Raw genomic sequence first — 23,611 nt, forward strand, 5'->3', positions numbered from 1 at the left:
TCACACCAAGAGGACTGGAGTACATTTAGAGATAACATCTCAAAAACATCCATTAGCCTCAAGTTTAGTGAAATCCCATTATCGTTGGTATTTAGTACCTTAATGATTTCATAAAATGTTTCCTTCTTTATCACCATTGTGTTGGAGACTTTGTGGGGCTGAGGAAACTGTCCCACATCTGGTGGCACTGTCCCAACTTACTTCCATTGTGGACAGAGATACATTGTCTTACTTACCTTCTCATTGGAATTTTAATGCCCAACTCCCTGTCATATTCCCTTTTATCTCATTATATTTTTGATATTGTAAGAAATGATCCAAGTTAGAAACTTTTATGCAGTTTAAGTTCAGTTCTGCTGGTTCATCTTCCCTTACTGATAATATCCATTAGAAAGCAATTTCACGTGTCTCTGTGGCGCAATTGGTTAGCGCGTTCGGCTGTTAACCTGAAAGGTTGGTAGTTCAAGACCACCCAGGGACGTGTTTAGTATTTGTTATTTTGTGGTATTAGACAAAATTTACCTGGTATTTGTCTTCATTTTACCTCAATACACAAACTTACATGGAAATTAACAGCTATGACTTTACTAACTCTACATCCATGGCTTTCCAGCTAGTGTTAGATAATACTAGAAAGAACTTTACAAATTGAAAACAAGTGATCAGTCCTAAGAAGATATAGAGAATAAGCTAAAAATTCACAGTGACTTTTAGCCAGAAGAATAAGAAAAATGTATTAATATATACCAGATACTGGGATCCACTGGGTTAATTCTGAGAAGTTGATTCAATTATTTAAAAAGGGAGTAAGTTAATCTTGCAACAGTATAGTAACACAAGTTACAGCAGTTGAAATTGGACCCCTAGCAATCCGATATCCCTTTTTTATGTAGCATTATGGGGCTACAACAAATTGGTGCAAGTTTGGAGCTACCATAAGTGTAGCTTATAGTCAGTTACTCACAGGAAATGTGGTGTATCAGCTCTTTGAATCATCCCCAAATTGTTTGCATGTAATTTTCAAGACAACTATATGTAACTCAGCATTCCTCTGGGGCATCAGAAAAAAATAAAAACAGTGAAGAATTTTGGTCAGGAATGTTATTCTTCACTTGATATATTGAATCAAATTTTGGTTCCAAAATCTTATCTGGAGAATGCGGACTGGATTACATTTAAAAATAACATCTCAAAAACATCCATTAGCCTCAAGTTTAGTGAAATCCCATTATCGTTGGTATTTAGTACCTTAATGATTTCATAAAATGTTTCCTTCTTTATCACCATTGTGTTGGAGACTTTGTGGGGCTGAGGAAACTGTCCCACATCTGGTGGCACTGTCCCGACTTACTTCAATTGTGGACAGAGATACATTGTCTTACTTACCTTCTCATCGGAATTTTAATGCCCAACTCCCTGTCATATTCCCTTTTATCTCATTATATTTCTGATATTCCTAAGTATACCCACAAATTTATAACACATATTTTGAGTGCTACCAAATGCCATATAGCTTTATTTTGAAAAAACTCAGTTCCACCATTCTCGATCTTTATTAAAAATACAATTTGGCACATCTATCATTATGAATACATCACCAGTATTTTTCATAACACTGCAAATAAGTTCTCATATACTAGGATCCTTGGACTAACTGAAATCCCCCTATTTCAACCCTTTTATAACTAAATTGATTCACCCCCATCATGACTAAGATATTTTGACACCCTGACAAAATTCTCAATTCACAGGGAATAATCCTGTTATTTCTTACTTTGCACATGTTCATATTATAGTGTACATTTGTAAGAAATGATCCAAGTTAGAAACTTTTAAACAGTTTAAGTTCAGTTCTGCTGGTTCATCTTCTCTTACTGATTATATCCATTAGAAAGCACTTTCACGTGTCTCTGTGGTGCAATTGGTTAGCGCGTTCGGCTGTTAACCAAAAGGTTGGTGGTTCCATCCCACCCAGTGACATGTTTAGTATTTGTTATTCTGTGGCAGGAGGATTCTGTATTTGACAAAAATTACCAGGCATTTGTATTCATTTTACCTCAATACACAAACTTACATGGAAATTAACAGCTATGACTTTACTAACTCTACATCCATGGCTTTCCAGCTAGTGTTAGATAATACTAGAAAGAACTTTACAAATTGAACACAAGTGATCAGTCCTAAGAAGATATAGAGAATAAGCTAAAAATTCAAAGTGACATTTAGCCAGAAGAATAATAAAAATTTATTAATATATACCAGACACTGGGATCCACTGGGTTAATTCTGAGAAGTTGTTTCAATTATTTACAAAGGGGGTAAGTTAACCTTGCAACATTATAGTAACACCAGTAACAGCAGTTGAAATTGGACCTCTAGCAACCCGATATCACTTTTTTATGCAGCATTATGGGGCTACAACAAATTGGTGCAAGTTTGGAGCTACCATAAGTGAAGCCTATAGTCAGTTTCTCACAAGAAATGTGGTTTATCAGCTCTTTGAATCAACCCCAAATTGTTTGCATGTAATTTTCAAGACAACTATATGTCACTCCGCATTCCTCTGGGGCATCAGAAGAAAATAAAAACAGTGAAGAATTTTGGTCTGGAATGTTATTCTTCACTTGATATATTGCAGCAAATTTTGGTTGCAAAATCTTATCTGGAGAATGCGGACTGGATTACATTTAGAAATAACATCTCAAAAACTTCCATTAGCCTCAAGTTTAGTGAAATCCCATTATCGTTGGTATTTAGTACCTTAATGATTTCATAAAATGTTTCCTTCTTTATCACCATTGTGTTGGAGACTTTGTGGGGCTGAGGAAACTGTCCCACATCTGGTGGCACTGTCCCAACTTACTTCCATTGTGGACAGAGATACATTGTCTTACTTACCTTCTCATCGGAATTTTAATGCCCAACTCCCTGTCATATTCCCTTTTATCTCATTATATTTCTGATATTCCTAAGTATACCCACAAATTTATAACACATATTTTGAGTGCTACCAAATGCCATATAGCTTTATATTGAAAAAACTCAGTTACACCATTCTCTATCTTTATTATAAATACAATTTGGCACATCTATCATTGTGAATACATCACCAGAATTTTTCATAACACTGCAAATAAGTTCTCATATACTTGGATCCTTGGACTAACTGAAATCCCCCTATTTCAACCCTTTTATAACTAAATTGATTCACCCCCATCACGACTAAGATATTTTCACACCCTGACAAAATTCTCAATTTACAGGGTATAATCCTGTTATTTCTTACTTTGCACATGTTCATATTATAGTGTACATTTGTAAGAAATGATCCAAGTTAGAAACTTTTAAACAGTTTAAGTTCAGTTCAGCTGGTTCATCTTCGCTTACTGATAATATTCATTAGAAAGCACTTTCACGTGTCTCTGTGGCACAATTGGTTAGCGTGTTCAGCTGTTAACTGAAAAGTTGGTGGTTCAACCCCACCCAGGGACGTGTTTAGTATTTGTTATTCTGTGGCAGGAGGATTCTTTATTTGACGAAATTTACCAGACATTTGTCTTCATTTTACCTCAATACACAAACTTACATGGAAATTAACAGCTATGACTTTACTAACTCAACATCCATGGCTTTCCAACTAGTGTTAGATAATAATAGAAAGAACTTTACAAATTGAAAACAAGTGATCAGTCCTAAGAAGATATAGAGAATAAGCTAAAAATTCACAGTGACTTTTAGCGAGAAGAATAAGAAAAAATGTATTAATATATACCAGATACTGGGATCCACTGGGTTAATTCTGAGAAGTTGATTCAATTATTTACAAAGGGGGTAAGTTAACCTTGCAACAGTATAGTAACACCAGTTACAGCAGTTGAAATTGGACAACTAGCAACCCGATATCACTTTTTTATACAGCATATGGTGCTACAACAAATTGGTGCAAGTTTGGAGCTACCATAAGTGTGGCTTATAGTCAGTTACTCACATTAAATGTGGTGTATCAGCTCTTTGAATCAACCCCAAATTGTTTGCATGTAACTTTCAATACAACTATATGTAACTCTGCATTCCTCTGGGGCATCAGAAGAAAATAAAAACAGTGAAGAATTTTGGTCAGGAATGTTATTCTTCACTTGATATATTGCAGCAAATTTTGGTTCCAAAATATTATCTGGAGAATGCGGGAATCGATCCCACTAGCTCTCGCATGCTAATCGAGCACTCTATCATTAGAGCTAATTCCCTTTGATGTTAAAAGCATTTACACCACTCACACCAAGAGGACTGGATTACATTTAGAGATAACATCTCAAAAACATCCATTAGCCTCAAGTTTAGTGAAATCCCATTATCGTTGGTATTTAGTACCTTAATGATTTCATAAAATGTTTCCTTCTTTATCACCATTGTGTTGGAGACTTTGTGGGGCTGAGGAAACTGTCCCACATCTGGTGGCACTGTCCCAACTTACTTCCATTGTGGACAGAGATACATTGTCTTACTTACCTTCTCATTGGAATTTTAATGCCCAACTCCCTGTCATATTCCCTTTTATCTCATTATATTTTTGATATTGTAAGAAATGATCCAAGTTAGAAACTTTTATGCAGTTTAAGTTCAGTTCTGCTGGTTCATCTTCCCTTACTGATAATATCCATTAGAAAGCAATTTCACGTGTCTCTGTGGCGCAATTGGTTAGCGCGTTCGGCTGTTAACCGAAAGGTTGGTAGTTCAAGACCACCCAGGGACGTGTTTAGTATTTGTTATTTTGTGGTATTAGACAAAATTTACCTGGTATTTGTCTTCATTTTACCTCAATACACAAACTTACATGGAAATTAACAGCTATGACTTTACTAACTCTACATCCATGGCTTTCCAGCTAGTGTTAGATAATACTAGAAAGAACTTTACAAATTGAAAACAAGTGATCAGTCCTAAGAAGATATAGAGAATAAGCTAAAAATTCACAGTACCTTTTAGCCAGAAGAATAAGAAAAATGTATTAATATATACCAGATACTGGGATCCACTGGGTTAATTCTGAGAAGTTGATTCAATTATTTAAAAAGGGAGTAAGTTAATCTTGCAACAGTATAGTAACACAAGTTACAGCAGTTGAAATTGGACCCCTAGCAATCCGATATCACTTTTTTATGTAGCATTATGGGGCTACAACAAATTGGTGCAAGTTTGGAGCTACCATAAGTGTAGCTTATAGTCAGTTACTCACAGGAAATGTGGTGTATCAGCTCTTTGAATCATCCCCAAATTGTTTGCATGTAATTTTCAAGACAACTATATGTAACTCAGCATTCCTCTGGGGCATCAGAAAAAAATAAAAACAGTGAAGAATTTTGGTCAGGAATGTTATTCTTCACTTGATATATTGAATCAAATTTTGGTTCCAAAATCTTATCTGGAGAATGCGGACTGGATTACATTTAGAAATAACATCTCAAAAACATCCATTAGCCTCAAGTTTAGTGAAATCCCATTATCGTTGGTATTTAGTACCTTAATGATTTCATAAAATGTTTCCTTCTTTATCACCATTGTGTTGGAGACTTTGTGGGGCTGAGGAAACTGTCCCACATCTGGTGGCACTGTCCCAACTTACTTCAATTGTGGACAGAGATACATTGTCTTACTTACCTTCTCATCGGAATTTTAATGCCCAACTCCCTGTCATATTCCCTTTTATCTCATTATATTTCTGATATTCCTAAGTATACCCACAAATTTATAACACATATTTTGAGTGCTACCAAATGCCATATAGCTTTATTTTGAAAAAACTCAGTTCCACCATTCTCGATCTTTATTAAAAATACAATTTGGCACATCTATCATTGTGAATACATCACCAGTATTTTTCATAACACTGCAAATAAGTTCTCATATACTAGGATCCTTGGACTAACTGAAATCCCCCTATTTCAACCCTTTTATAACTAAATTGATTCACCCCCATCATGACTAAGATATTTTGACACCCTGACAAAATTCTCAATTCACAGGGAATAATCCTGTTATTTCTTACTTTGCACATGTTCATATTATAGTGTACATTTGTAAGAGATGATCCAAGTTAGAAACTTTTAAACAGTTTAAGTTCAGTTCTGCTGGTTCATCTTCTCTTACTGATTATATCCATTAGAAAGCACTTTCACGTGTCTCTGTGGTGCAATTGGTTAGCGCGTTCGGCTGTTAACCGAAAGGTTGGTGGTTCCATCCCACCCAGTGACATGTTTAGTATTTGTTATTCTGTGGCAGGAGGATTCTGTATTTGACAAAAATTACCAGGCATTTGTATTCATTTTACCTCAATACACAAACTTACATGGAAATTAACAGCTATGACTTTACTAACTCTACATCCATGGCTTTCCAGCTAGTGTTAGATAATACTAGAAAGAACTTTACAAATTGAACACAAGTGATCAGTCCTAAGAAGATATAGAGAATAAGCTAAAAATTCAAAGTGACTTTTAGCCAGAAGAATAATAAAAATTTATTAATATATACCAGATACTGGGATCCACTGGGTTAATTCTGAGAAGTTGTTTCAATTATTTACAAAGGGGGTAAGTTAACCTTGCAACATTATAGTAACACCAGTAACAGCAGTTGAAATTGGACACCTAGCAACCCGATATCACTTTTTTATGCAGCATTATGGGGCTACAACAAATTGGTGCAAGTTTGGAGCTACCATAAGTGAAGCCTATAGTCATTTTCTCACAAGAAATGTGGTTTATCAGCTCTTTGAATCAACCCCAAATTGTTTGCATGTAATTTTCAAGACAACTATATGTAACTCAGCAGTCCTCAGGGGCATCAGAAGAAAATAAAAACAGTGAAGAATTTTGGTCAGGAATGTTATGTTTCACTTGATATATTGCTGCAAATTTTGGTTCCAAAATCTTATCTGGAGAATGCGGACTGGATTACATTTAGAAATAACATCTCAAAAACATCCATTAGCATCAAGTTTAGTGAAATCCCATTATCGTTGGTATTTAGTACACTAATGATTTCATTAAATGTTTCCTTCTTTATCATCATTGTGTTGGAGACTTTGTGGGGCTGAGGAAACTGTCCCACATCTGGTGGCACTGTCCCAACTTACTTCCATTGTGAACAGAGATACATTGTCTTACTTACCTTTTCATAGGAATTTTAATGCCCAACTCCCTGTCATATTCCCTTTTATCTCATTATATTTCTGATATTCCTAAGTATACCCACAAATTTATAACACATATTTTGAGTGCTACCAAATGCCATATAGCTTTATATTGAAAAAACTCAGTTCCACCATTTTCTATCTTTATTATAAATACAATTTGGCACATCTATCATTGTGAATACATCAATAGAATTTTTCATAACACTGCAAATAAGTTCTCATATACTTGGATCCTTGGACTATCTGAAATCCAACTATTTCAACCCTTTTATAACTGGATTGATTTGCCCCCATCATGACTAAGATATTTTCACACCCTGACAAAATTCTCAATTCACAGGGTATAATCCTGTTATTTCTTACTTTGCACAAGTTCATATTATAGTGTCCATTTGTAAGAAATGATCCAAGTTAGAAACTTTTATGCAGTTTAAGTTCAGTTCTGCTGGTTCATCTTCCCTTACTGATAATATCCATTAGAAAGCACTTTCACGTGTCTCTGAGGCGCAATTGGTTAGCGAGTTCGGCTGTTAACAGAAAGGTTGGTAGTTCAAGACCACCCAGGGACGTGTTTAGTATTTGTTATTTTGTGGTATTTGACAAAATTTACCAGGCATTTGTCTTCATTTTACCTCAATACACAAACTTACATGGAAATTAACAGCTATGACTTTACTAACTCTACATCCATGGCTTTCCAGCTAGTGTTAGATAATACTAGAAAGAACTTTACAAATTGAAAACAAGTGATCAGTCCTAAGAAGACATAGAGAATAAGCTAAAAATTCACAGTGACTTTTAGCCAGAAGAATAAGAAAAATGTATTAATATATAGCAGATACTGGGATCCACTGGGTTAATTCTGAGAAGTTGATTCAATTATTTAAAAAGGGAGTAAGTTAATCTTGCAACAGTATAGTAACACCAGTTACAGCAGTTGAAATTGGACCCCTAGCAAACCGATATCACTTTTTTATGTAGCATTATGTGGCTACAACAAATTGGTGCAAGTTTGGAGCTACCATAAGTGTAGCTTATAGTCAGTTACTCACATAAAATGTGGTGTATCAGCTATTTGAATCAACCCCAAATTGTTTGCATGTAATTTTCAAGACAACTATATGTAACTCAGTATTCCTCTGGGGCATCAGAAGAAAATAAAAACAGTGAAGAATTTTGGTCAGGAATGTTATTCTTCACTTGATATATTGCAGCAAATTTTGGTTCCAAAATCTTATCTGGAGAATGCGGACTGGATTACATTTAGAAATAACATCTCAAAAACATCCATTAGCCTCAAGTTTAGTGAAATCCCATTATTGTTGGTATTTAGTACCTTAATGATTTCATAAAATGTTTCCTTCTTTATCATCATTGTGTTGGAGACTTTGTGGGGCTGAGGAAACTGTCCCACATCTGGTGGCACTGTCCCAACTTACTTCCATTGTGGACAGAGATACATTGTCTTACTTACCTTCTCATAGGAATTTTAATGCCCAACTCCCTGTCATATTCCCTTTTTATCTCATTATATTTCTGATATTCCTAAGTATACCCACAAATTTATAACACATATTTTGAGTGCTACCAAATGCCATATAGCTTTATATTGAAAAAACTCAGTTCCACCATTCTCTATCTTTATTATAAATACAATTTGGCACATCTATCATTGTGAATACATCAATAGAATTTTTCATAACACTGCAAATAAGTTCTCATATACTTGGGCCATTGGACTAACTGAAATCCCCCTATTTCAACCCTTTTATAACTGGATTGATTTGACCCCATCATGACTAAGATATTTTCACACCCTGACAAAATTCTCAATTCACAGGGTATAATCCTGTTATTTCTTACTTTGCACAAGTTCATATTATAGTGTCCATTTGTAAGAAATGATCCAAGTTAGAAACTTTTATGCAGTTTAAGTTCAGTTCTGCTGGTTCATCTTCCCTTACTGATAATATCCATTAGAAAGCACTTTCACGTGTCTCTGAGGCGCAATTGGTTAGCGCATTCGGCTGTTAACCGAAAGGTTGGTAGTTCAAGACCACCCAGGGAAGTGTTTAGTATTTCTTATTTTGTGGTATTTGACAAAATTTACCAGGCCTTTGTCTTCACTTTACCTCAATACACAAACTTACATGGAAATTAACAGCTATGACTTTACTAACTCTACATCCATGGCTTTCCAGCTAGTGTTAGATAATACTAGAAAGAACTTTACAAATTGAAAACAAGTGATCAGTCCTAAGAAGATATAGAGAATAAGCTAAAAATCCACAGTGACTTTTAGCAAGAAGAATAAGAAAAATTTATTAATATGTACACGATACTGGGATCCACTGGGTTAATTCTGAGAAGTTGATTCAATCATTTACAAAGGGGGTAAGTTAACCTTGCAACAGTATAGTAACACCAGTTACAGCAGTTGAAATTGGACCCCTAGCAACCCAATATCACTTTTTTATGCAGCATTATGGGGCTACAACAAATTGCTGCAAGTTTGGAGCTACCATAAGTGTGGCTTATAGTCAGTTACTCACAGGAAATGTGGTGTATCAGCTCTTTGAATCAACCCCAAATTGTTTGCATGTAATTTTCAAGACAACTATATGTCACTCCGCATTCCTCTGGGGCATCAGAAGAAAATAAAAACAGTGAAGAATTTTGGTCTGGAATGTTATTCTTCACTTGATATATTGCAGCAAATTTTGGTTGCAAAATCTTATCTGGAGAATGCGGACTGGATTACATTTAGAAATAACATCTCAAAAACTTCCATTAGCCTCAAGTTTAGTGAAATCCCATTATCGTTGGTATTTAGTACCTTAATGATTTCATAAAATGTTTCCTTCTTTATCACCATTGTGTTGGAGACTTTGTGGGGCTGAGGAAACTGTCCCACATCTGGTGGCACTGTCCCAACTTACTTCCATTGTGGACAGAGATACATTGTCTTACTTACCTTCTCATCGGAATTTTAATGCCCAACTCCCTGTCATATTCCCTTTTATCTCAGTATATTTCTGATATTCCTAAGTATACCCACAAATTTATAACACATATTTTGAGTGCTACCAAATGCCATATAGCTTTATATTGAAAAAACTCAGTTACACCATTCTCTATCTTTATTATAAATACAATTTGGCACATCTATCATTGTGAATACATCACCAGAATTTTTCATAACACTGCAAATAAGTTCTCATATACTTGGATCCTTGGACTAACTGAAATCCCCCTATTTCAACCCTTTTATAACTAAATTGATTCACCCCCATCACGACTAAGATATTTTCACACCCTGACAAAATTCTCAATTTACAGGGTATAATCCTGTTATTTCTTACTTTGCACATGTTCATATTATAGTGTACATTTGTAAGAAATGATCCAAGTTAGAAACTTTTAAACAGTTTAAGTTCAGTTCTGCTGGTTCATCTTCCCTTACTGATTATATCCATTAGAAAGCACTTTCACGTGTCTCTGTGGTGCAATTGGTTAGCGCGTTCGGCTGTTAACCGAAAGGTTGGTGGTTCCATCCCACCCAGGGACATGTTTAGTATTTGTTATTCTGTGGCAGGAGGATTCTGTATTTGACAAAAATTACCAGGCATTTGTATTCATTTTACCTCAATACACAAACTTAAATGGAAATTAACAGCTATGACTTTACTAACTCTACATCCATGGCTTTCCAGCTAGTGTTAGATAATACTAGAAAGAACTTTACAAATTGAACACAAGTGATCAGTCCTAAGAAGATATAGAGAATAAGCTAAAAATTCAAAGTGACTTTTAGCCAGAAGAATAATAAAAATTTATTAATATATACCAGATACTGGGATCCACTGGGTTAATTCTGAGAAGTTGATTCAATTATTTACAAAGGGGGTAAGTTAACCTTGCAACATTATAGTAACACCAGTTACAGCAGTTGAAATTGGACCCCTAGCAACCCGATATCACTTTTTTATGCAGCATTATGGGGTTACAACAAATTGGTGCAAGTTTGGAGCTACCATAAGTGAAGCCTATAGTCAGTTTCTCACAAGAAATGTGGTTTATCAGCTCTTTGAATCAACCCCAAATTGTTTGCATGTAATTTTCAAGACAACTATATGTAACTCAGCAGTCCTCAGGGGCATCAGAAGAAAATAAAAACAGTGAAGAATTTTGGTCAGGAATGTTATGTTTCACTTGATATATTGCAGCAAATTTTGGTTCCAAAATCTTATCTGGAGAATGCAGACTGGATTACATTTAGAAATAACATCTCAAAAACATCCATTAGCCTCAAGTTTAGTGAAATCCCATTATCGTTGGTATTTAGTACACTAATGATTTCATTAAATGTTTCCTTCTTTATCATCATTGTGTTGGAGACTTTGTGGGGCTGAGGAAACTGTCCCACATCTGGTGGCACTGTCCCAACTTACTTCCATTGTGGACAGAGATACATTGTCTTACTTACCTTCTCATAGGAATTTTAATGCCCAACTCCCTGTCATATTCCCTTTTATCTCATTATATTTCTGATATTCCTAAGTATACCCACAAATTTATAACACATATTTTGAGTGCTACCAAATGCCATATAGCTTTATATTGAAAAAACTCAGTTCCACCATTCTCTATCTTTATTATAAATACAATTTGGCACATCTATCATTGTGAATACATCAATAGAATTTTTCATAACACTGCAAATAAGTTCTCATATACTTGGGCCATTGGACTAACTGAAATCCCCCTATTTCAACCCTTTTATAACTGGATTGATTTGACCCCATCATGACTAAGATATTTTCACACCCTGACAAAATTCTCAATTCACAGGGTATAATCCTGTTATTTCTTACTTTGCACAAGTTCATATTATAGTGTCCATTTGTAAGAAATGATCCAAGTTAGAAACTTTTATGCAGTTTAAGTTCAGTTCTGCTGGTTCATCTTCCCTTACTGATAATATCCATTAGAAAGCACTTTCACGTGTCTCTGAGGCGCAATTGGTTAGCGCGTTCGGCTGTTAACCGAAAGGTTGGTAGTTCAAGACCACCCAGGGAAGTGTTTAGTATTTCTTATTTTGTGGTATTTGACAAAATTTACCAGGCATTTGTCTTCATTTTACCTCAATACACAAACTTACATGGAAATTAACAGCTATGACTTTACTAACTCTACATCCATGGCTTTCCAGCTAGTGTTAGATAATACTAGAAAGAACTTTACAAATTGAAAACAAGTGATCAGTCCTAAGAAGATATAGAGAATAAGCTAAAAATTCACAGTGACTTTTAGCAAGAAGAATAAGAAAAATTTATTAATATGTACACGATACTGGGATCCACTGGGTTAATTCTGAGAAGTTGATTCAATCATTTACAAAGGGGGTAAGTTAACCTTGCAACAGTATAGTAACACCAGTTACAGCAGTTGAAATTGGACCCCTAGCAACCCAATATCACTTTTTTATGCAGCATTATGGGGCTACAACAAATTGCTGCAAGTTTGGAGCTACCATAAGTGTGGCTTATAGTCAGTTACTCACAGGAAATGTGGTGTATCAGCTCTTTGAATCAACCCCAAATTGTTTGCATGTAATTTTCAAGACAACTATATGTCACTCCGCATTCCTCTGGGGCATCAGAAGAAAATAAAAACAGTGAAGAATTTTGGTCTGGAATGTTATTCTTCACTTGATATATTGAATCAAATTTTGGTTCCAAAATCTTATCTGGAGAATGCGGGCATCTATCCCGCTACCTCTTGCATGCAAAGCGAGCGCTCTACCATTTGAGCTAATTCCCCTTTGATGTTAAAAGCATTTACACCACTCACACCAAGAGGACTGGATTACATTTAGAGATAACATCTCAAAAACATCCATTAGCCTCTAGTTTAGTGAAATCCCATTATCGTTGATATTTAGTACCTTAATGATTTCATAAAATGTTTCCTTCTTTATCACCATTGTGTTGGAGACTTTGTGGGGCTGAGGAAACTGTCCCACATCTGGTGGCACTGTCCCAACTTACTTCAATTGTGGACAGAGATACATTGTCTTACTTACCTTCTCATAGGAATTTTAATGCCCAACTCCCTGTCATATTCCCTTTTATCTCATTATATTTCTGATATTCCTAAGTATACCCACAAATTTATAACACATATTTTGAGTGCTACCAAATGCCATATAGCTTTATATTGAAAAAACTCAGTTCCACCATTCTCTATCTTTATTAAAAATACAATTTGGCACATCTATCATTGTGAATACATCACCAGAATTTTTCATAACACTGCAAATAAGTTCTCATATACTAGGATCCTTGGACTAACTGAAATCCCCCTATTTCAACCCTTTTATAACTAAATTGATTCACCCCCATCATGACTAAGATATTTTGACACCCTTACAAAATTCTCAATTCACAGGGAATAATCCTGTTATTTCTTACTTTGCACATGTTCATATTATAGTGTACATTTGTAAGAAATGATCCAAGTTAGAAACTTTTAAACAGTTTAAGTTCAGTTCTGCTGGTTCATCTTCCCTTACTGATTATATCCATTAGAAGACACTTTCACGTGTCTCTGTGGTGCAATTGGTTAGCGCGTTCGGCTGTTAACCGAAAGGTTGGTGGTTCCATCCCACCCAGGGACATGTTTAGTATTTGTTATTCTGTGGCAGGAGGATTCTGTATTTGACAAAAATTACCAGGCATTTGTATTCATTTTACCTCAATACACAAACTTACATGGAAATTAACAGCTATGACTTTACTAACTCTACATCCATGGTTTTCCAGCTAGTGTTAGATAATACTAGAAAGAACTTTACAAATTGAACACAAGTGATCAGTCCTAAGAAGATATAGAGAATAAGCTAAAAATTCAAAGTGACTTTTAGCCAGAAGAATAATAAAAATGTATTAATATATACCAGATACTGGGATCCACTGGGTTAATTCTGAGAAGTTGATTCAATTATTTACAAAGGGGGTAAGTTAACCTTGCAACATTATAGTAACACCAGTTACAGCAGTTGAAATTGGACCCCTAGCAACCCGATATCACTTTTTTATGCAGCATTATGGGGCTACAACAAATTGGTGCAAGTTTGGAGCTACCATAAATGATGCCTATAGTCAGTTTCTCACAAGAAATGTGGTTTATCAGCTCTTTGAATCAACCCCAAATTGTTTGCATGTAATTTTCAAGACAACTATATGTAACTCAGCATTCCTCTGGGGCATCAGAAAAAAATAAAAACAGTGAAGAATTTTGGTCAGGAATGTTATTCTTCACTTGATATATTGAATCAAATTTTGGTTCCAAAATCTTATCTGGAGAATGCGGGCATCTATCCCGCTACCTCTCGCATGCAAAGCGAGCGCTCTACCATTTGAGCTAATTCCCCTTTGATGTTAAAAGCATTTACACCACTCACACCAAGAGGACTGGATTACATTTAGAGATAACATCTCAAAAACATCCATTAGCCTCTAGTTTAGTGAAATCGCATTATCGTTGATATTTAGTACCTTAATGATTTCATAAAATGTTTCCTTCTTTATCACCATTGTGTTGGAGAATTTGTGGGGCTGAGGAAACTGTCCCACATCTGGTGGCACTGTCCCAACTTACTTCAATTGTGGACAGAGATACATTGTCTTACTTACCTTCTCATAGGAATTTTAATGCCCAACTCCCTGTCATATTCCCTTTTATCTCATTATATTTCTGATATTCCTAAGTATACCCACAAATTTATAACACATATTTTGAGTGCTACCAAATGCCATATAGCTTTATATTGAAAAAACTCAGTTCCACCATTCTCTATCTTTATTAAAAATACAATTTGGCACATCTATCATTGTGAATACATCACCAGAATTTTTCATAACACTGCAAATAAGTTCTCATATACTAGGATCCTTGGACTAACTGAAATCCCCCTATTTCAACCCTTTTATAACTAAATTGATTCACCCCCATCATGACTAAGATATTTTGACACCCTGACAAAATTCTCAATTCACAGGGAATAATCCTGTTATTTCTTACTTTGCACATGTTCATATTATAGTGTACATTTGTAAGAAATGATCCAAGTTAGAAACTTTTAAACAGTTTAAGTTCAGTTCTGCTGGTTCATCTTCCCTTACTGATTATATCCATTAGAAAACACTTTCACGTGTCTCTGTGGTGCAATTGGTTAGCGCGTTTGGCTGTTAACCGAAAGGTTGGTGGTTCCATCCCACCCAGGGACATGTTTAGTATTTGTTATTCTGTGGCAGGAGGATTCTGTTTTTGACAAAAATTACCAGGCATTTGTATTCATTTTACCTCAATACACAAACTTACATGGAAATTAACAGCTATGACTTTACTAACTCTACATCCATGGTTTTCCAGCTAGTGTTAGATAATACTAGAAAGAACTTTACAAATTGAACACAAGTGATCAGTCCTAAGAAGATATAGAGAATAAGCTAAAAATTCAAAGTGACTTTTAGCCAGAAGAATAATAAAAATGTATTAATATATACCAGATACTGGGATCCACTGGGTTAATTCTGAGAAGTTGATTCAATTATTTACAAAGCGGGTAAGTTAACCTTGCAACATTATAGTAACACCAGTTACAGCAGTTGAAATTGGACCCCTAGCAACCCGATATCACTTTTTTATGCAGCATTATGGGGCTACAACAAATTGGTGCAAGTTTGGAGCTACCATAAATGATTCCTATAGTCAGTTTCTCACAAGAAATGTGGTTTATCAGCTCTTTGAATCAACCCCAAATTGTTTGCATGTAATTTTCAAGACAACTATATGTAACTCAGCAGTCCTCAGGGGCATCAGAAGAAAATAAAAACAGTGAAGAATTTTGGTCAGGAATGTTATGTTTCACTTGATATATTGCAGCAAATTTTGGTTCCAAAATCTTATCTGGAGAATGCAGACTGGATTACATTTAGAAATAACATCTCAAAAACATCCATTAGCCTCAAGTTTAGTGAAATCCCATTATCGTTGGTATTTAGTACACTAATGATTTCATTAAATGTTTTCTTCTTTATCATCATTGTGTTGGAGACTTTGTGGGGCTGAGGAAACTGTCCCACATCTGGTGGCACTGTCCCAACTTACTTCCATTGTGGACAGAGATACATTGTCTTACTTACCTTCTCATAGGAATTTTAATGCCCAACTCCCTGTCATATTCCCTTTTATCTCATTATATTTCTGATATTCCTAAGTATACCCACAAATTTATAACACATATTTTGAGTGCTACCCAATGCCATATAGCTTTATATTGAAAAAACTCAGTTCCACCATTTTCTATCTTTATTCTAAATACAATTTGGCACATCTATCATTGTGAATACATCAATAGAATTTTTCATAACACTGCAAATAAGTTCTCATATACTTGGATCCTTGGACTATCTGAAATCCCCCTATTTCAACCCTTTTATAACTGGATTGATTTGCCCTCATCATGACTAAGATATTTTCACACCCTGACAAAATTCTCAATTCACAGGGTATAATCCTGTTATTTCTTACTTTGCACAAGTTCATATTATAGTGTCCATTTGTAAGAAATGATCCAAGTTAGAAACTTTCATGCAGTTTAAGTTCAGTTCTGCTGGTTCATCTTCCCTTACTGATAATATCCATTAGAAAGCACTTTCACGTGTCTCTGAGGCGCAATTGGTTAGCGCGTTCGGCTGTTAACCGAAAGGTTGGTAGTTCAAGACCACCCAGGGAAGTGTTTAGTATTTGTTATTTTGTGGTATTTGACAAAATTTACCAGGCATTTGTCTTCATTTTACCTCAATACACAAACTTACATGGAAATTAACAGCTATGACTTTACTAACTCTACATCCATGGCTTTCCAGCTAGTGTTAGATAATACTAGAAAGAACTTTACAAATTGAAAACAAGTGATCAGTCCTAAGAAGATATAGAGAATAAGCTAAAAATTCACAGTGACTTTTAGCCAGAAGAATAAGAAAAATGTATTAATATGTACACCATACTGGGATCCACTTGGTTAATTCTGAGAAGTTGATTCAATCATTTACAAAGGGGGTAAGTTAACCTTGCAACAGTATAGTAACACCAGTTACAGCAGTTGAAATTGGACCCCTAGCAACCCAATATCACTTTTTTATGCAGCATTATGGGGCTACAACAAATTGCTGCAAGTTTGGAGCTACCATAAGTGTGGCTTATAGTCAGTTACTCACAGGAAATGTGGTGTATCAGCTCTTTGAATCATCCCCAAATTGTTTGCATGTAATTTTCAAGACAACTATATGTAACTCAGCATTCCTCTGGGGCATCAGAAAAAAATAAAAACAGTGAAGAATTTTGGTCAGGAATGTTATTCTTCACTTGATATATTGAATCAAATTTTGGTTCCAAAATCTTATCTGGAGAATGCAGAGTGGATTACATTTAGAAATAACATCTCAAAAACATCCATTAGCATCAAGTTTAGTGAAATCCCATTACCGTTGGTATTTAGTACACTAATGATTTCATTAAATGTTTCCTTCTTTATCATCATTGTGTTGGAGACTTTGTGGGGCTGAGGAAACTGTCCCACATCTGGTGGCACTGTCCCAACTTACTTCCATTGTGAACAGAGATACATTGTCTTACTTACCTTTTCATAGGAATTTTAATGCCCAACTCCCTGTCATATTCCCTTTTATCTCATTATATTTCTGATATTCCTAAGTATACCCACAAATTTATAACACATATTTTGAGTGCTACCAAATGCCATATAGCTTTATATTGAAAAAACTCAGTTCCACCATTTTCTATCTTTATTATAAATACAATTTGGCACATCTATCATTGTGAATACATCAATAGAATTTTTCATAACACTGCAAATAAGTTCTCATATACTTGGATCCTTGGACTATCTGAAATCCAACTATTTCAACCCTTTTATAACTGGATTGATTTGCCCCCATCATGACTAAGATATTTTCACACCCTGACAAAATTCTCAATTCACAGGGTATAATCCTGTTATTTCTTACTTTGCACAAGTTCATATTATAGTGTCCATTTGTAAGAAATGATCCAAGTTAGAAACTTTTATGCAGTTTAAGTTCAGTTCTGCTGGTTCATCTTCCCTTACTGATAATATCCATTAGAAAGCACTTTCACGTGTCTCTGAGGCGCAATTGGTTAGCGCGTTCGGCTGTTAACCGAAAGGTTGGTAGTTCAAGACCACCCAGGGAAGTGTTTAGTATTTCTTATTTTGTGGTATTTGACAAAATTTACCAGGCCTTTGTCTTCACTTTACCTCAATACACAAACTTACATGGAAATTAACAGCTATGACTTTACTAACTCTACATCCATGGCTTTCCAGCTAGTGTTAGATAATACTAGAAAGAACTTTACAAATTGAAAACAAGTGATCAGTCCTAAGAAGATATAGAGAATAAGCTAAAAATCCACAGTGACTTTTAGCAAGAAGAATAAGAAAAATTTATTAATATGTACACGATACTGGGATCCACTGGGTTAATTCTGAGAAGTTGATTCAATCATTTACAAAGGGGGTAAGTTAACCTTGCAACAGTATAGTAACACCAGTTACAGCAGTTGAAATTGGACCCCTAGCAACCCAATATCACTTTTTTATGCAGCATTATGGGGCTACAACAAATTGCTGCAAGTTTGGAGCTACCATAAGTGTGGCTTATAGTCAGTTACTCACAGGAAATGTGGTGTATCAGCTCTTTGAATCAACCCCAAATTGTTTGCATGTAATTTTCAAGAAAACTATATGTCACTCCGCATTCCTCTGGGGCATCAGAAGAAAATAAAAACAGTGAAGAATTTTGGTCTGGAATGTTATTCTTCACTTGATATATTGCAGCAAATTTTGGTTGCAAAATCTTATCTGGAGAATGCGGACTGGATTACATTTAGAAATAACATCTCAAAAACTTCCATTAGCCTCAAGTTTAGTGAAATCCCATTATCGTTGGTATTTAGTACCTTAATGATTTCATAAAATGTTTCCTTCTTTATCACCATTGTGTTGGAGACTTTGTGGGGCTGAGGAAACTGTCCCACATCTGGTGGCACTGTCCCAACTTACTTCCATTGTGGACAGAGATACATTGTCTTACTTACCTTCTCATCGGAATTTTAATGCCCAACTCCCTGTCATATTCCCTTTTATCTCATTATATTTCTGATATTCCTAAGTATACCCACAAATTTATAACACATATTTTGAGTGCTACCAAATGCCATATAGCTTTATATTGAAAAAACTCAGTTACACCATTCTCTATCTTTATTATAAATACAATTTGGCACATCTATCATTGTGAATACATCACCAGAATTTTTCATAACACTGCAAATAAGTTCTCATATACTTGGATCCTTGGACTAACTGAAATCCCCCTATTTCAACCCTTTTATAACTAAATTGATTCACCCCCATCACGACTAAGATATTTTCACACCCTGACAAAATTCTCAATTTACAGGGTATAATCCTGTTATTTCTTACTTTGCACATGTTCATATTATAGTGTACATTTGTAAGAAATGATCCAAGTTAGAAACTTTTAAACAGTTTAAGTTCAGTTCAGCTGGTTCATCTTCGCTTACTGATAATATTCATTAGAAAGCACTTTCACGTGTCTCTGTGGCGCAATTGGTTAGCGTGTTCAGCTATTAACTGAAAGGTTGGTGGTTCAACCCCACCCAGGGACGTGTTTAGTATTTGTTATTCTGTGGCAGGAGGATTCTTTATTTGACGAAATTTACCAGACATTTGTCTTCATTTTACCTCAATACACAAACTTACATGGAAATTAACAGCTATGACTTTACTAACTCAACATCCATGGCTTTCCAACTAGTGTTAGATAATAATAGAAAGAACTTTACAAATTGAAAACAAGTGATCAGTCCTAAGAAGATATAGAGAATAAGCTAAAAATTCACAGTGACTTTTAGCGAGAAGAATAAGAAAAAATGTATTAATATATACCAGATACTGGGATCCACTGGGTTAATTCTGAGAAGTTGATTCAATTATTTACAAAGGGGGTAAGTTAACCTTGCAACAGTATAGTAACACCAGTTACAGCAGTTGAAATTGGACAACTAGCAACCCGATATCACTTTTTTATACAGCATATGGTGCTACAACAAATTGGTGCAAGTTTGGAGCTACCATAAGTGTGGCTTATAGTCAGTTACTCACATTAAATGTGGTGTATCAGCTCTTTGAATCAACCCCAAATTGTTTGCATGTAACTTTCAATACAACTATATGTAACTCTGCATTCCTCTGGGGCATCAGAAGAAAATAAAAACAGTGAAGAATTTTGGTCAGGAATGTTATTCTTCACTTGATATATTGCAGCAAATTTTGGTTCCAAAATATTATCTGGAGAATGCGGGAATCGATCCCACTAGCTCTCGCATGCTAATCGAGCACTCTATCATTTGAGCTAATTCCCTTTGATGTTAAAAGCATTTACACCACTCACACCAAGAGGACTGGATTACATTTAGAGATAACATCTCAAAAACATCCATTAGCCTCAAGTTTAGTGAAATCCCATTATCGTTGGTATTTAGTACCTTAATGATTTCATAAAATGTTTCCTTCTTTATCACCATTGTGTTGGAGACTTTGTGGGGCTGAGGAAACTGTCCCACATCTGGTGGCACTGTCCCAACTTACTTCCATTGTGGACAGAGATACATTGTTTTACTTACCTTCTCATTGGAATTTTAATGCCCAACTCCCTGTCATATTCCCTTTTATCTCATTATATTTTTGATATTGTAAGAAATGATTCAAGTTAGAAACTTTTATGCAGTTTAAGTTCAGTTCTGCTGGTTCATCTTCCCTTACTGATAATATCCATTAGAAAGCAATTTCACGTGTCTCTGTGGCGCAATTGGTTAGCGCGTTCGGCTGTTAACCGAAAGGTTGGTAGTTCAAGACCACCCAGGGACGTGTTTAGTATTTGTTATTTTGTGGTATTAGACAAAATTTACCTGGTATTTGTCTTCATTTTACCTCAATACACAAACTTACATGGAAATTAACAGCTATGACTTTACTAACTCTACATCCATGGCTTTCCAGCTAGTGTTAGATAATACTAGAAAGAACTTTACAAATTGAAAACAAGTGATCAGTCCTAAGAAGATATAGAGAATAAGCTAAAAATTCACAGTGACTTTTAGCCAGAAGAATAAGAAAAATGTATTAATATATACCAGATACTGGGATCCACTGGGTTAATTCTGAGAAGTTGATTCAATTATTTAAAAAGGGAGTAAGTTAATCTTGCAACAGTATAGTAACACAAGTTACAGCAGTTGAAATTGGACCCCTAGCAATCCGATATCACTTTTTTATGTAGCATTATGGGGCTACAACAAATTGGTGCAAGTTTGGAGCTACCATAAGTGTAGCTTATAGTCAGTTACTCACAGGAAATGTGGTGTATCAGCTCTTTGAATCATCCCCAAATTGTTTGCATGTAATTTTCAAGACAACTATATGTAACTCAGCATTCCTCTGGGGCATCAGAAAAAAATAAAAACAGTGAAGAATTTTGGTCAGGAATGTTATTCTTCACTTGATATATTGAATCAAATTTTGGTTCCAAAATCTTATCTGGAGAATGCGGACTGGATTACATTTAGAAATAACATCTCAAAAACATCCATTAGCCTCAAGTTTAGTGAAATCCCATTATCGTTGGTATTTAGTACCTTAATGATTTCATAAAATGTTTCCTTCTTTATCACCATTGTGTTGGAGACTTTGTGGGGCTGAGGAAAGTGTCCCACATCTGGTGGCACTGTCCCAACTTACTTCAATTGTGGACAGAGATACATTGTCTTACTTACCTTCTCATCGGAATTTTAATGCCCAACTCCCTGTCATATTCCCTTTTATCTCATTATATTTCTGATATTCCTAAGTATACCCACAAATTTATAACACATATTTTGAGTGCTACCAAATGCCATATAGCTTTATTTTGAAAAAACTCAGTTCCACCATTCTCGATCTTTATTAAAAATACAATTTGGCACATCTATCATTGTGAATACATCACCAGTATTTTTCATAACACTGCAAATAAGTTCTCATATACTAGGATCCTTGGACTAACTGAAATCCCCCTATTTCAACCCTTTTATAACTAAATTGATTCACCCCCATCATGACTAAGATATTTTGACACCCTGACAAAATTCTCAATTCACAGGGAATAATCCTGTTATTTCTTACTTTGCACATGTTCATATTATAGTGTACATTTGTAAGAAATGATCCAAGTTAGAAACTTTTAAACAGTTTAAGTTCAGTTCTGCTGGTTCATCTTCTCTTACTGATTATATCCATTAGAAAGCACTTTCACGTGTCTCTGTGGTGCAATTGGTTAGCGCGTTCGGCTGTTAACCGAAAGGTTGGTGGTTCCATCCCACCCAGTGACATGTTTAGTATTTGTTATTCTGTGGCAGGAGGATTCTGTATTTGACAAAAATTACCAGGCATTTGTATTCATTTTACCTCAATACACAAACTTACATGGAAATTAACAGCTATGACTTTACTAACTCTACATCCATGGCTTTCCAGCTAGTGTTAGATAATACTAGAAAGAACTTTACAAATTGAACACAAGTGATCAGTCCTAAGAAGATATAGAGAATAAGCTAAAAATTCAAAGTGACTTTTAGCCAGAAGAATAATAAAAATTTATTAATATATACCAGATACTGGGATCCACTGGGTTAATTCTGAGAAGTTGTTTCAATTATTTACAAAGGGGGTAAGTTAACCTTGCAACATTATAGTAACACCAGTAACAGCAGTTGAAATTGGACACCTAGCAACCCGATATCACTTTTTTATGCAGCATTATGGGGCTACAACAAATTGGTGCAAGTTTGGAGCTACCATAAGTGAAGCCTATAGTCATTTTCTCACAAGAAATGTGGTTTATCAGCTCTTTGAATCAACCCCAAATTGTTTGCATGTAATTTTCAAGACAACTATATGTAACTCAGCAGTCCTCAGGGGCATCAGAAGAAAATAAAAACAGTGAAGAATTTTGGTCAGGAATGTTATGTTTCACTTGATATATTGCTGCAAATTTTGGTTCCAAAATCTTATCTGGAGAATGCGGACTGGATTACATTTAGAAATAACATCTCAAAAACATCCATTAGCATCAAGTTTAGTGAAATCCCATTATCGTTGGTATTTAGTACACTAATGATTTCATTAAATGTTTCCTTCTTTATCATCATTGTGTTGGAGACTTTGTGGGGCTGAGGAAACTGTCC

General features: G+C 35.2%; 5 non-coding genes across 5 annotated transcripts; all 5 read left to right on the plus strand.

Annotated features, from left to right (window-relative positions):
• Positions 1–4,679: 4,679 nt before the first annotated feature.
• Positions 4,680–4,753, plus strand: TRNAN-GUU (transfer RNA asparagine (anticodon GUU)). The gene has a single exon. It is a non-coding gene; the product is annotated as a tRNA-Asn (tRNA).
• A 5,936-nt stretch (positions 4,754–10,689) lies between these two features.
• TRNAN-GUU (transfer RNA asparagine (anticodon GUU)) lies at positions 10,690–10,763 on the plus strand. The gene has a single exon. It is a non-coding gene; the product is annotated as a tRNA-Asn (tRNA).
• Positions 10,764–13,800: 3,037 nt separating this feature from the next.
• Positions 13,801–13,874, plus strand: TRNAN-GUU (transfer RNA asparagine (anticodon GUU)). Its single transcript has one exon. It is a non-coding gene; the product is annotated as a tRNA-Asn (tRNA).
• Positions 13,875–19,922: 6,048 nt separating this feature from the next.
• Positions 19,923–19,996, plus strand: TRNAN-AUU (transfer RNA asparagine (anticodon AUU)). Its single transcript has one exon. It is a non-coding gene; the product is annotated as a tRNA-Asn (tRNA).
• A 1,187-nt stretch (positions 19,997–21,183) lies between these two features.
• On the plus strand, positions 21,184–21,257 carry TRNAN-GUU (transfer RNA asparagine (anticodon GUU)). The gene has a single exon. It is a non-coding gene; the product is annotated as a tRNA-Asn (tRNA).
• Positions 21,258–23,611: the final 2,354 nt, after the last annotated feature.

The sequence above is a fragment of the Taudactylus pleione genome, unplaced genomic scaffold, assembly GCF_031769625.1.
Source record: "Taudactylus pleione unplaced genomic scaffold, aTauple2 ptg000174l, whole genome shotgun sequence".
Lineage (NCBI taxonomy): Eukaryota > Metazoa > Chordata > Amphibia > Anura > Myobatrachidae > Taudactylus > Taudactylus pleione.